This window comes from Marmota flaviventris, chromosome 10 (genome assembly GCF_047511675.1).
Source record: "Marmota flaviventris isolate mMarFla1 chromosome 10, mMarFla1.hap1, whole genome shotgun sequence".
NCBI classification, from domain to species: Eukaryota; Metazoa; Chordata; class Mammalia; order Rodentia; family Sciuridae; genus Marmota; species Marmota flaviventris.
The window spans coordinates 118,414,902-118,427,022 of record NC_092507.1 but is presented as its reverse complement, the minus strand read 5'-3'; positions in this window follow the sequence as shown (position 1 = coordinate 118,427,022).

The window sequence follows — 12,121 nt, the reverse complement described above, 5'->3', positions numbered from 1 at the left end:
TCTTGGGAGAAAAATCACAGAAACCAGGAAAGGGGGGCCTTGGGGAGGGGGCAGTGAGTCACGTTTCCATGTGTATTTTTCAAACTTTCCAATGGAAGTTTGGAAAACAACAGTCCTTTGGTTGCCAGCTTGGACCTGCCTCCCCAGCACAGAGTCCTGTGTTCTGTTTCCCCCTCGGCTCGCTTCTCCCTCTGGGCCTGTGCTATTGTAGGGGTACTGGGAGGACCTTCCTGGGGTAGAGCTTCAGTCTCTTCTCTTTTCATCTACCCCTGCTTCTAGGTGGACCCATGGGGACTGCAGCAGGATTGGGGACTTTATCTCTATGGTCATTCTGGCCAAGCCTCCAACACTTGAGAACTTCCATTGGTGCCAGGAAGCCCTGGGCTCTAGGAACCTCTTCTCTGCCCCCACGTCCTTCTTGCCTTTGCATTCCAATTTGCAGAGGGCCCATGGCTGAGGGTGGAACTTGTGGACGCCCAGGGAGAAGCTCTAAGAGGAGAGGCCTCACCCTGAGGAGATGGCAAGGCAGAGAACACATGGAGAGGAAAAAGAGCATGATGGCATGGCCCGTCCCTCTTGTGTTCTGGGCCCTGGGCCACACCCTTAGCACATCTGCTGTCAGGTACAACCTCCTGCAGCCCTGGGAAGAGGCGTCAGGATCCCCATTTTGCATATAGAAACTCAGGATCAGCCAGAGAAATGAGTGGGAACCCTGAGGATGATGAGCAGATAGTGGTCCCCTTGAGAAACGAACAGGAAGGCAGATCATGGCCCTAGCCAGCCCCTCCTTGCAGGCCCTGAGCCCTTGGATTATCCCTTCATCTGCTTCCTTTGGGCGGGGTAAAGGGGTCCTGGGCTAGCTGTCCCTCTATCCTGCTCCCTCTGGGGGGATGCCCCCCCAGTTTCTGACTAATCCTTTCCAGCTGCAGTGGCATATCCTGCCCCTGCTGTGCCCATGCCAGAGACAACCCACATCACATGGGCCACATCTGGCTCCATTTGAGCACACCCCACCCTCCCCTCCTTTGTGCTTCCCCCTCCTCTGCCCAGGGGCCAAAATGGGGAGCGCCTCTCAGGACCCCTCTCTGGCTCCACCAGCCCTGTTCCCCTCCCCTTCCCTTCCTCCTGCTCAGCCTCAATGCCTGGGACATCTTGGCACTGCCCCCTCCCTCATCATATCCTGACTTCTTGGCCCCACCCCTTTCCATCCCCCACTGAACTGTGGATTGGGAAGGTGGCATTTTGCAAGGCCCAAGTCTCTAGAGCTGTCCCAGGGTAGGGGGAAGGCCTGGCAGCACAGGGACTAAATTGCCCCTAGCCCAGCCTTCTGGCCTCTTGCCAGCTTGGGCTTGGGAGGGGAGAAGACCCCGAGATGTGTGTGCATGAACGGGTATGGCTGGGCTAGCAGGGCGGGGTTGCAGGGCCGAGCCAGTGCCAGGGCTCACCCTCTCTAGGTCTTTTGTGAGGGATGGGAGGAGCCTGGAAGGGCCTCCAGCTACCGGCCTTGCTCCTCCTTCCTCCCTGCTTAGCAACCGTTGTCACCGGGTAAATATTTGCCCCATCAGGATCTGGCACTGGAGCACGGACATCAGCCAGGGTAGCTGCCCCTCTCCTCAATTCCTCGACCTCTCTCTGCCCATCTCCCCACTTCAGGGACCCGCAGCCTGGACTCCAGATATGGTTCCAGCCCCTCCCTCACAGAGGCTTCCTCCCCAGCCTCCCCCCTTTCCCCCCTCTCACCTCCCCTTCATTCCCACTCACTGGGTGCTCAACTCACTGTGGACCATCCACCCTCTCTGGACCCATTAGGAACTTGAGCAAGGGCCACCCCTAAGCCAGACAGATCCTCTGCCTCTGCCCCACCACAGCCCTCTGGGAGCCCAGCCTGGCTGTGGCTCCTAGTACACTGTTGGTGCTCACTGAGCACCAGACCTCACCCCTTTCCTTCAACAGGAAATATGCCTCCCACCTCCAAACCTTAGCTTTACTCCATGAAGCCTGGGGGAGGAAGGGAGTAATGTTTTGCTGGAAGCCATTCTCCATCCTCAGGCCAGGAAGTCAGCGCCATTTTTACCTTCTCTCGGGTAGGATTGAGGAGACCAAGGCCAGAGGGAAACAGATACCCCCTTACCCCTTCCTGGGCAGCCTGACAGGACAGGGTTGGAGAGCCTGCCAGCTTCAGCCCTGCATCCTGCCCCTTGTAACCAGGTCCCTGCCACCCCTCTCCTCTTTTAGTGGGTTTCTCATTACCTGTCATTGCGATGCAGAGCCCCTTAGGGGTCAGGGCCAAAGTGAGGTGCACGCTCTGACTGCCCAATGGACAAAAAGGGCTAAGGGGGTGCCCCTTTGGGCGGGCCTGTGGGCTGGCTGAGGAATAGTAGAAGGGGAATCTAGGGAGTTAGACTAATTCTGGTCTAGACCCGAGGGGGTTGGGCTGTGCAATGCTCTGACTCCTCCCAGCTAAAGTTCTGTCTTCAAGGCAGTGACTATTGAAATGCTGGCCCAAACTCAGCAGTCCCTTCCCCATCCCATGGGGGCTCCTGATGGCGGAGAGAACCTGCTCATCCCCTTGCATTTGGCAGCCCCTCCTCCCAGCTGCTCCACAAAGTGCCCCTTGCTCCATCCCATCCCACCCAGCAGGAAACCTCCAATCCCTCCTTGCTGAGACTTTGCACTCCCAGTTGTCCCCTGGCTTGAATGCCAGGGGAGAGGTTTCTCCCCGGACTCAGGAACTTGTGGGCTACTGGAGCTGGAGACAGGGGCAGATTTGCCACTGAGCTAAGGAAGGTGAAGCTTCAGGGCTTCTGAGCCACAAAGACCATATGGCTACTCTCTAGAGCCATATGTCTTTTGAAATCCGCAGAAGATCCTTCCCTGGTTCATGGGGATCGAAGCCAGGTCCTCTTGCAAGTTAGGTGAGCACTCTACCGCTGAGCTACCTGGCCAGTCTTTATTTTGAGACAGAGTCGCTGAGTTGCCTAAGCTGGCCTCAAACTTGAGATCCCCCTGCCTCAGCCTCTCGATTTTCTGGGATTACAGGTGTACACCACCACCACCATGCCCGGTCCCTGGTTGTATTCTTCGAGGGCCTCCCCTCAAAACTTATGTGCTTTAGGTAGGATGAGCAGTTATCCCGATTTTAGCATTAAACGTCCCATGTCCTAGGAAGTCCCTGTCCCGAGCAGACCAAACAACTGTCCATCCTACTTTCATGCCCTCAAAACATCTGGTCCACACCTGGACGGGAAAGAGAGAGAAAAGGATTCCTTTTCTGTCTCCCTTACTGCAAACGTGGGGACGGCGGCGGGGAGGAGGACACTTTTCTCCAACTCCAGTCCTAGAGTTGTGGAGCTTCTGTTTGTTTCCTTGGCAACAGGGAGAGGAAACCCCCATTTAGGAGGCCGGGGAGGCCCCAGCAACCACACACACAGATACACACAGACTCACATGCGGCCGCCCACACGCAGCCGCCTGCGTCAGCAACGGCCTTCAGCGCAGCCTCCGGGGTGTGGAACCCGCGGGAGCCGAGCCAGAGCCCAGCCAGACCGCCAGCTGCAGGGATTGGCCTGAGGACGCCGGCGGCCACATGGCCCCGCCCACGCCGCGGGCGCCCCGCCCATTTCCACCCTGAATCGGGGCAGGTGGTGAGGGGCCAAAGCCGGGATGCGGAAAAAGATGGCACTGCTGGATGGCGGGCAGCCTGCTGTCGGATCTCTGTTTGCTCTAGTCTGATGTGCATTGTGGCAGTTTTGTGTATTGTGAGTGTTGTGCCAGTTTAGGGAGCTGGAGGCGCGCGGGTAGGGTGGCCATCTCCGCCCAGTAGTGTGGGGAAGGTGATTTGGAAGTTGGGAACAGAGTTCCTGGACAGGCCCTGGGACTTACTATTAGACTGGGTTCCTTGCGGTTTAGGCTAGAGAGAGAAACCTGGGGTCTGGGGCCTACTTCTGTCACCTGTCAGGTATGTGGCCTTGAGCAAATCAGTTAATTGTCCAAGGTCTTGGTCTCTTTATCTGTAATATGGGGATAATGGTATTTGCTAGTGCTCCTTAAAGAGATTTGAAAAGGCAAAGGTAGCAATCTTTGTGAAAGAGTTGTCACCTGGGAGACACCTGCGCAGGTGAGAGGTGTGAGGGATTGGTTCTCTGCTCTTCATCCAGCTGGCCCTTCCGGCCTGGCTGGAGCAGTGAGCTCATCAGACGCCTCCCACATCACAGGAATAGCAATGCCCATGCCTTGGGGTGGATTGGCTCCTTAAAATCTGTCCAGCTAACAAGGCCTTAAGCAACTCAGCCAGATCCTGTCTCAAAATAAAAAATAAGGGGCTGGGGTTGTAGCTTAGTGGTTGAGCGCTTGCCTCGCATGCGTAGGGAGGCACTGGGTTCCACCCTCAGCACCACATAAAATAAACAAGTAAAACAAAATATTGTGTCCACCTACTGTTACCCCGTTGTTTACCGGTGATGAGTCCTTGCTTCCCCAATGCTGAAGTATAACACCAGAGAAGCACGCGGAGGTCAGTGTAGAGTGGAAAGTAGAAGCTTTATTAAAGGACAGGAGAAAAGACTTCTCCTAGGAGGAAGAAGGGGACCCAAGAGGTGGAATCCGTGGAAGGGCCATGTCTTCCCCTTTTTTGGCTAAGGTCTTCTTTCAGCTTTCCCGCATTCCTGTCAGCGCTCCGGTCCTTGGTTCTGTCATCTTGCAGTGATAGAATGCAAGTGGGGAGATCCAAAAGGTGAGGGGCAGATGGGCCTGAGGAATAATCTGGGCAGGAAGGGCCTGGGGCGACTTTTGATTAGCCCTCCCTGTTGGCTGGGAGCTGCTCCGTTTATATTTCTTTAGAATGGGCTCTGGGCTTTGGGGACATTAACATTTCAATTTCCCCAAGTGCTGCTCTGCCTTCCCATACTCTATTCTCAACATGGCACGATTTACATAACTACACTAACTACCTATCTTTAAATCTGGCTTCACTACAACGAAAAAGAAATTTAAAAATAAAATATAAAAAAAGGACTGGGAATAGAATGTGGTCCAGTGGTTCAAGCCCCAGTAACCCCCCCCCCAAAAAAAAAATTGTCCACCCTGCTGCCCTGTCCCCTTTAGTAGCGGGGCACCAGGTCAGAGCCCTACTTGGAGGATCTGGCCCTGCCTGGCTGTGTGTGTGACCTTGGACGAATTTCCCTCCTCTGGCCTTAGAAGGATGCTAAAAAGAGAAGGACTAATTCCCTGGGGGCCTCCTGGGAGAGAGAGGCCCTCAACCTTCCAGATAGAAACTCTGCCCCTGTCATTTAGGCTATTGTTTTTGGTTTTGGTGAAATTTCATTTGAATGAGGGGTTCTCTGTCTTTACAAACAGTTTTCAATCACTTTCTCCTTCTAATGGCCTCCAAGAACTCCCAACCCACCAATCAGCAAGAGCCTGTATCTTTCCTCTTTGCTGCGTGTGAGTGGGAAGAAGGCTATATGACTTCAGTCTAATTACTCAGCCTCTCAAAGTTTTGGGTTCCTGGCGTATAAAGAACAGATAATAATACCTACCTATTAGGTGGATGTGAAGATTAAATGGGACCTACCTCCTCACTGCCTAGCACATGGACATTCACTTAAAAGAATGGGTGAGGTCTTCCACTATCAAAGTTATAACTATTACCCGTGCACAAATGACTCAGCACTTCAACATTGTTTAATACCAGACCCTGTGATCAAAAGAGGACTAGGTCAAGCACCACCATCCATCAAGAACTCACTTGTGCCAGGCCTGGTGGCCACACCTGTAACCCCAGTGACTCAGGAGGCTGAAGCAGGAAGATCACAAGTTTGAGGCCCCCCTCAGTGACGTAGTGAGATCATAACTAAGCAACTTAGCGAGACCCTGTCTCAAAAAAAAAAAAAAAAAAAAAAGGGACTGGGGATGTGGGAAGCAGCTCAGTAGTAAAATACCCCTAGATTCAAAGTACATGTATGAAGATGTGATTTAGTGTGAATATACTTTGTATACAACCAGAGATATGAAAAATTTGGGCTCTATATGTATAATATGAATTGTAATGCATTCTGCTGTCATATATAAATTTAAAATTTTTTTAAAAAGAATTCTAAATTTAAAAAATCCCTAGGTTCAATCCTCAGTACCAAAAATAAGTAAAAAGAAAAATAACTTACTTGTCAAGGGATTCCCTAGCCATGACTTTGGATCTCCAAATCACCCCAACCTCCTTAGACCCTCCTGCAAAGAATCACCCCTTCCCACCCCACAGGGAAACAGATCTGCCTCCCCAATGGCTAGGATCCTATGTGATGACTCCTCACTCTGACACCCACCTGTCCAGTATCATAGCCTGATGGTGACCTCTGGGCCCTTGGGGTCAGGCTAACTGTATTGAAATTCTAGTTCTGTTAATAATCGTATGACCTTAGATAAGTGGTTCTCTCAGCTAGGGGTGACTTTGACATTCCCTGGGGACATCTGGCAATATCTGAAGATGTTTTTGATGGTCATAACTGGGGACAGAGGTGCTAATGGCATTTAGAGGGTAGAAGTCAGGAAGGCTACAAAATATCTAGTATTATACACAACCTCTCCCCCAACAAAGAACTGTTGGTCCTGAAATGTCTGTAATGCCAAGGAAACTCAGCCTCACAAGAATAATTTAACATCCCTGGGCTTCAGTTTCTGCATCTGTAAAATAGGGCTAATAATAGTGTCTACCTTGTAGACCTATCTTATGTCTTCAAAGAGATAATACATATGCTTAGTGCCTCATAATAGTACATATCCCATAAATATTTCCTACGTTAATCCTTATTACCGTGCCTCTGGAATACCTCCCTCCTGGTGGCATTCTTCTGCTGAACCCACCTCACCCCAGTTTGGCTTGTCTCTTGACAAGGTCAGTGCCTCTGATTTTTTTTTTTTTTTTCCAGATGACGGTTTTTGTTTCTTGTTTTTGGTATAGAGATTGAACCCAGAGGCACTTTACCACTGAGCTACCTCCCCAGCCCTTTTTATTTTTTGTAATTTGAGACAAGGCCTCAATGAATGGGTCAGGACCAAGCTGCTCAGAGCCAGCTAGGTTGCTGAGGCTGGCCTCGAAATTGTGATCCTCCTCTCTCAGCTTCCTAAATTGCTGGGATTACAGGCACGATCCACAATGCTGGGCTGAGGGTTTGTTTTGTGATACTGAGTGTTGAAGCCAGAGCGATGTACCACTGAGTTACAGCTCCAAACCTTTTTTTATTTGAGAGAGGATCTCACTAAGTTGCCCAGGTGGGCTTCGAACTTGGGATCCTCCTGCCTCAGCCTGGGATAACAGGCTGGATGAGGCCTTGCTGTGTTACCAGGCTGGCCTGGAACTTCCTGACTCTAAAGCAATCCTGCTGATTTAGCCTCCTGAGTAGCTGGGACAGTAGGCAAGTGGCATTCCTGCTGGCGGTGCGTCTCTGTTTCCACTGGTCTTCATGCTTCCCTTTTCTCTGAATCTCAAGCTATCAAGCAGCTAGAATCCTCTGCTCAGACACCATGCCAGCACCAGGTCTCTACCTCTGCCGCCCACTTCTCCCCTCCTATCTCTGCCCACACTTTCCAGCCTCACCTCTGGAGGCTGCCTGCTCTCCTCCAGGTCAGACTGCACTCTTAGCACTTTTCCACTTTGGCACCTCTGCACAGACTTCCTCCCGGCCTCAGGCCATGGCTCACCTCCCACGCGTCCAGCCAAAGTGGCAGTAGATAGTGCAGCACATCCTGGACTTGAACCAGGCTGCCTGGTCCATTCTGAGCTCCACCTGTTACTTACTGTTTGGTTTGGGGAAAGTCAGCCTCGCCTGTAAAGTAGGGAAACAACTGCCAACCCACAAGGTTGTTTTGTGGACCCCAAACTGTAAAGACTAGAAAAGTGTAAATTATCGATAAAGCATTGTCCTGCTTTTTATTTTTATTCTCATAGCACTTATGTCTTTTTTTGTTTTAAGCTTTGGGGATTTTTAAAAATATCTTTATTTATTTATTCTACTTAGTTATACATGACAGCAGAATGCATTTCAATTCATTGTACATAAATAGAGCACAACATTTCAATTCTCTGGTTGTACCTGGTAGAGAGACTCATCATTCATGCAATCATACGTATACCTAGGGTAACAATGTCCATCTCATTCCACCATCTTTCCTATCCCCATAGCCCCTCCCAGCCTCCCCTTTGCCCAGTCCAAAATTCATCCATTTTCCCATGCCCCCCACCATCAGAGATCAGCACCCACTAATCAGAGAAAACATTTGGCCTTTAGTTTTTTTGGGATTGGCTTACTTTGTTTAGCACAATATTCTCCAACTCCATCCAATTACCTGCGAATGCCATAATTTTATTCTCTTTTAGTGCTGAATAATATTCCATTGTGTATATATACCACAGTTTCTTTATCCATTCATCTGTTTATGGGCATCTTGATTGGTTCCACAGTTTAGCTATTGTGAATTCAGCTGCTATAAACATTGTGTCACTATAGTATGCTAATTTTAAGTCCTTTGGATATAGACAGGATAGCTGGGTCAAATGGTGGTTCTATTCCAAGTTTTGTGAAGAATCTCCACACTGCTTTCCAAAGTGATTGCACCAATTTGCAGTCCTACCAGCAATGTATGAGTGTACCTTTTTCTCCACATCCTCTCCAACACCTATTATTGCTTCCATTCTTGACTGGGGTGAGATGAAATTTTAGTGTAGTTTTGATTTGCATTTCTCTAAATACTAAAGATGTTGAACACTTTTTTATACATTTGTTGATCACTTATATATCCTCTTCTGAGAAGTGTCTGTTTAGTTCCTTAGCCCATTTATTGATTGGGTTGTTTGTTTTTTTGGTATTAAGTTTTTTGAGTTCTTTATATATCCTGAGATTAGTGCTCTGATATATGTGTGTATACCTTTATTTCAATTATTTATTTTTATGTGGTGCTGAGGATTGAACCCAGCGCCTCACATATGCTAGGTAAGCACTCTACTGCTGAGCCACAACCCCAGCCCCCCAGCCCTTATACCTTTACCTATAATTTTCTCTCTCTCTCTCTTTGGTATCGTCAGTTGAACATCAAACACAGAACCACATCCCCAGTCCTTTTTCATATTTTATTTGGCAACAGGGTCTCAATGAGCTGCTTAGGACCTACTAAGTTGCTGAGGCTGGCTTTGAATTCACAATCCTCCTGCCTCAGCCTCCTGAGGTGCTGGGAATTACAGGTGTGCCACCATGCATAGCTCACTTTGGTTAGTGACTATCTTTTCTCCCTTGAAATGCCAGCTCCATATGTGTAGAGATGTTTTTTAAGGTTTTTTTTTGTTGTTGTTGTTTTATGGAGCTGGGGATGAAATCCAGGGCTCCGCAAACACTAGGCGGGTATTCTATCACTGGACTATATCTTCAGTCCAACTTTTTTTTTTTTTTTAATGGGATTTTGCTGTGTTGCCCAGGCTGACCTCGAACTCATGATCCCTTTGCCTCAGCCTCCAAAATAGGTGGGATTGCAGATGTGCATCATTGAACCTGGCCTTAGCCCCCTATCTTTTTTTCTCTTTTATTTTCTTTCTTTCTTTCTTTTTTTTTTTCTTTTTGCAGTAGTAGGTATGGAACCCAGGGCCTCTCACATACTAGACAAGAACTCTACCACTGTGCCATGTCCCCAGCCCCTGTATTCTAATTTTACTCATTAAATGCTCCAGCTTCCAGATTTCTGGGATTCATTACCCAGTTTAGAGTTCCATGCTGTCCCCCACCCTCCCCGCCCCCGCCCCACCCCCAGTGTTCGGGTTTGAAACCAAGGCCCTGCTCTGGCTGGGCAAACACTCTACCATTGAGCTACAACCCCAACCCACTGTGCTGCTCTTTAACCACTGTACTTTTTGGCTTTGCTTCTCTCTCTGTCTCCTCTACCAGTGGGAGGCTTCCTTGAGAGCAAAAAGAACATTTTATGCCATGGCATGGTGTGCACCCCCCAGAGCTCAATCTCCATGTGGTTGGTAGCCACTGTGCCCATGTTACAGAGGAGGAAGCTGAGATCCAGAGAATTCAGTTGCAGATCTAGTGTCACACATCAACTGAAAGACAGGATTGGAACCTGGTTACCACCCTGTCACAATCCCCCAACCCCAGCCCAAGGAAGCCCAGATTCTCTAGACCTGGCCTCCCCTACTCTCTCTTGCTTCCTTTGGTAGTAGTGATCCATGCCCTGGCACAGGGAGAATAGACTCGTGGCATTTGGGATCCAGAGTTTGAATAGAATATTCAAGATAAAGAGCCCCCCCTAAAACCTCCAGTCCTGCTCCCCCTTTTGGGCCCCTCTAAAGCTCAGATTTAGGATAGGTGTCACTTTGGTGGTGGTGGTGGCAGTTGAAATCCTTTGGAAAGAGTTCAGAGTGAAATTCAAGGTGAAAATCCTATTCCTTTCTCCTGCACCTTTTCCCCAAAGATGACAAAGTCTAGGATAGGAAGGGTTAAGTGTGGTTTTGCTTCCTCAGCCAGGAGGGGAAGCCAGGCCAGGCGGGGAGGGGAGCTCAGTGCCAGGGTGGGGGCTGAGACAGTGGGAACAGCGCAAACCCCGTCCCTCACGTTTCACTGGTTTGCCCTCAGCCCTCCCACCTCTTCTTCTGGTTGGGGGAAGAGAAAGGGGAGAAACAGAACAAGCCTTTTTGTTTTGCTTGGGAAGCTGAGGGTAGGTGCCACACCCTGGGAGAGAGAGCTCCTGGGAGAGGGAGCCACATCTTGGGTCCCCTCGTTGTGGGCTCTCACCATACTGCCCAGACACCCCCACCTAAGCATCACCTCTCAAGGTCCCCTCCTGAATACTTAAAAGTCCTTGCCTTAATCCCTCAGCAATCCCTGGTCCATTTGGAGGCCTGGTCCAGAACCCAGAACTGAGGACCCGTCCAGCCCTACTTTGCTTGTGTACTGAAAAGCTCTGATACCTTGAGCTGTGGGGGTTAGCAACATAATCTAATCCCCCAGGTTCCTCACCAGAAAACAAGCTGGGTGAGCACTGGGGCAGGACTAGAGATGGATAGGCCCTGGAACCTCAGCGCTATCACCTCTTAGAGAGGATGCCTTGGTTGATGTGGCCAGGGCCAGAATTAGAGGAGGAGAGATCAAAGGGGTCTTTGGTGAGAGCTGAGGATGGAGGCTCCAGAGCCTGGGACAGGGAACCTGGCGGTCTGAGTGGTTCTGGTTTGTGAAAGGGCCTGGCATGACTCTTCTCCAGAGCTGGTTGACCTGGCCAGAGAGGAATGTGGAGATCAGTGTGGTGGTGGCCTTTGTAGCCAACAGGGCCTGTTGGTGTTTGCTGTTCCTGACCCTAACTACTCTTTTTCTAGCTGGAGCTAAGATGGAGACCCAGTATCCACTGTCCAACCTCCAGTCCTGCTCCCCCTTTCGGGCCCCGCTGGGAACCACAAAAATCTGGGACCTGGTGTCCTGGCAACGTGATGAATGCACACACAGCTCTGGTATCTGTTTTAAATTATCCATTAAAATAAGTACAGTCCTGGAAAAAAATAAGTACAGTGCTGGAGTTGGCTGGGTGGGGTCAGCAGCAGAAAGGGCCTGATGGGGGAGGCACCTACTAAGCCTCTTTTTCCAACTGCCTGGGTTCAAAGGAATTGGGCAGGAGGTGGAAGGGGACAGCTCCTGGGTCCTATTATTTAATTAATTTATTTACTTTTGGTACCGAGGGCTCTTAACCACTAAGTCCCACCCCCAGCCCTTCTTATGTTTATTGAGACCTTGTTTCACTAAGCTTCTTAGGGCCCTGCTAAATTGCTGAGGCTGACTTTGAACTCCCAATCCTGCCTCAGCCTCCAGCAGTGAGGCTCTGAGTCGGCTCTGGGTCCTATTCTTGGCTTTCTCTGGGAGCTGGGGACGCTGAGGTTTTTTGCTTGGATCTTAGACCCAGTGTTTAAGGCAGATAAATAGGGGCAGACCATATGAAAAATGGGGGGCCTCAGACCTCTGTCCCAAAACTGAGGGCATAAAGCAACTGAGAGGTTCCAGAACTTCGCTGCACCCCAAGGAACCCAGGCATTTCTTCCCCCCACCAACCCATCTCTGGCATACTGAGATGCATCTTTGAATGGGCAGCC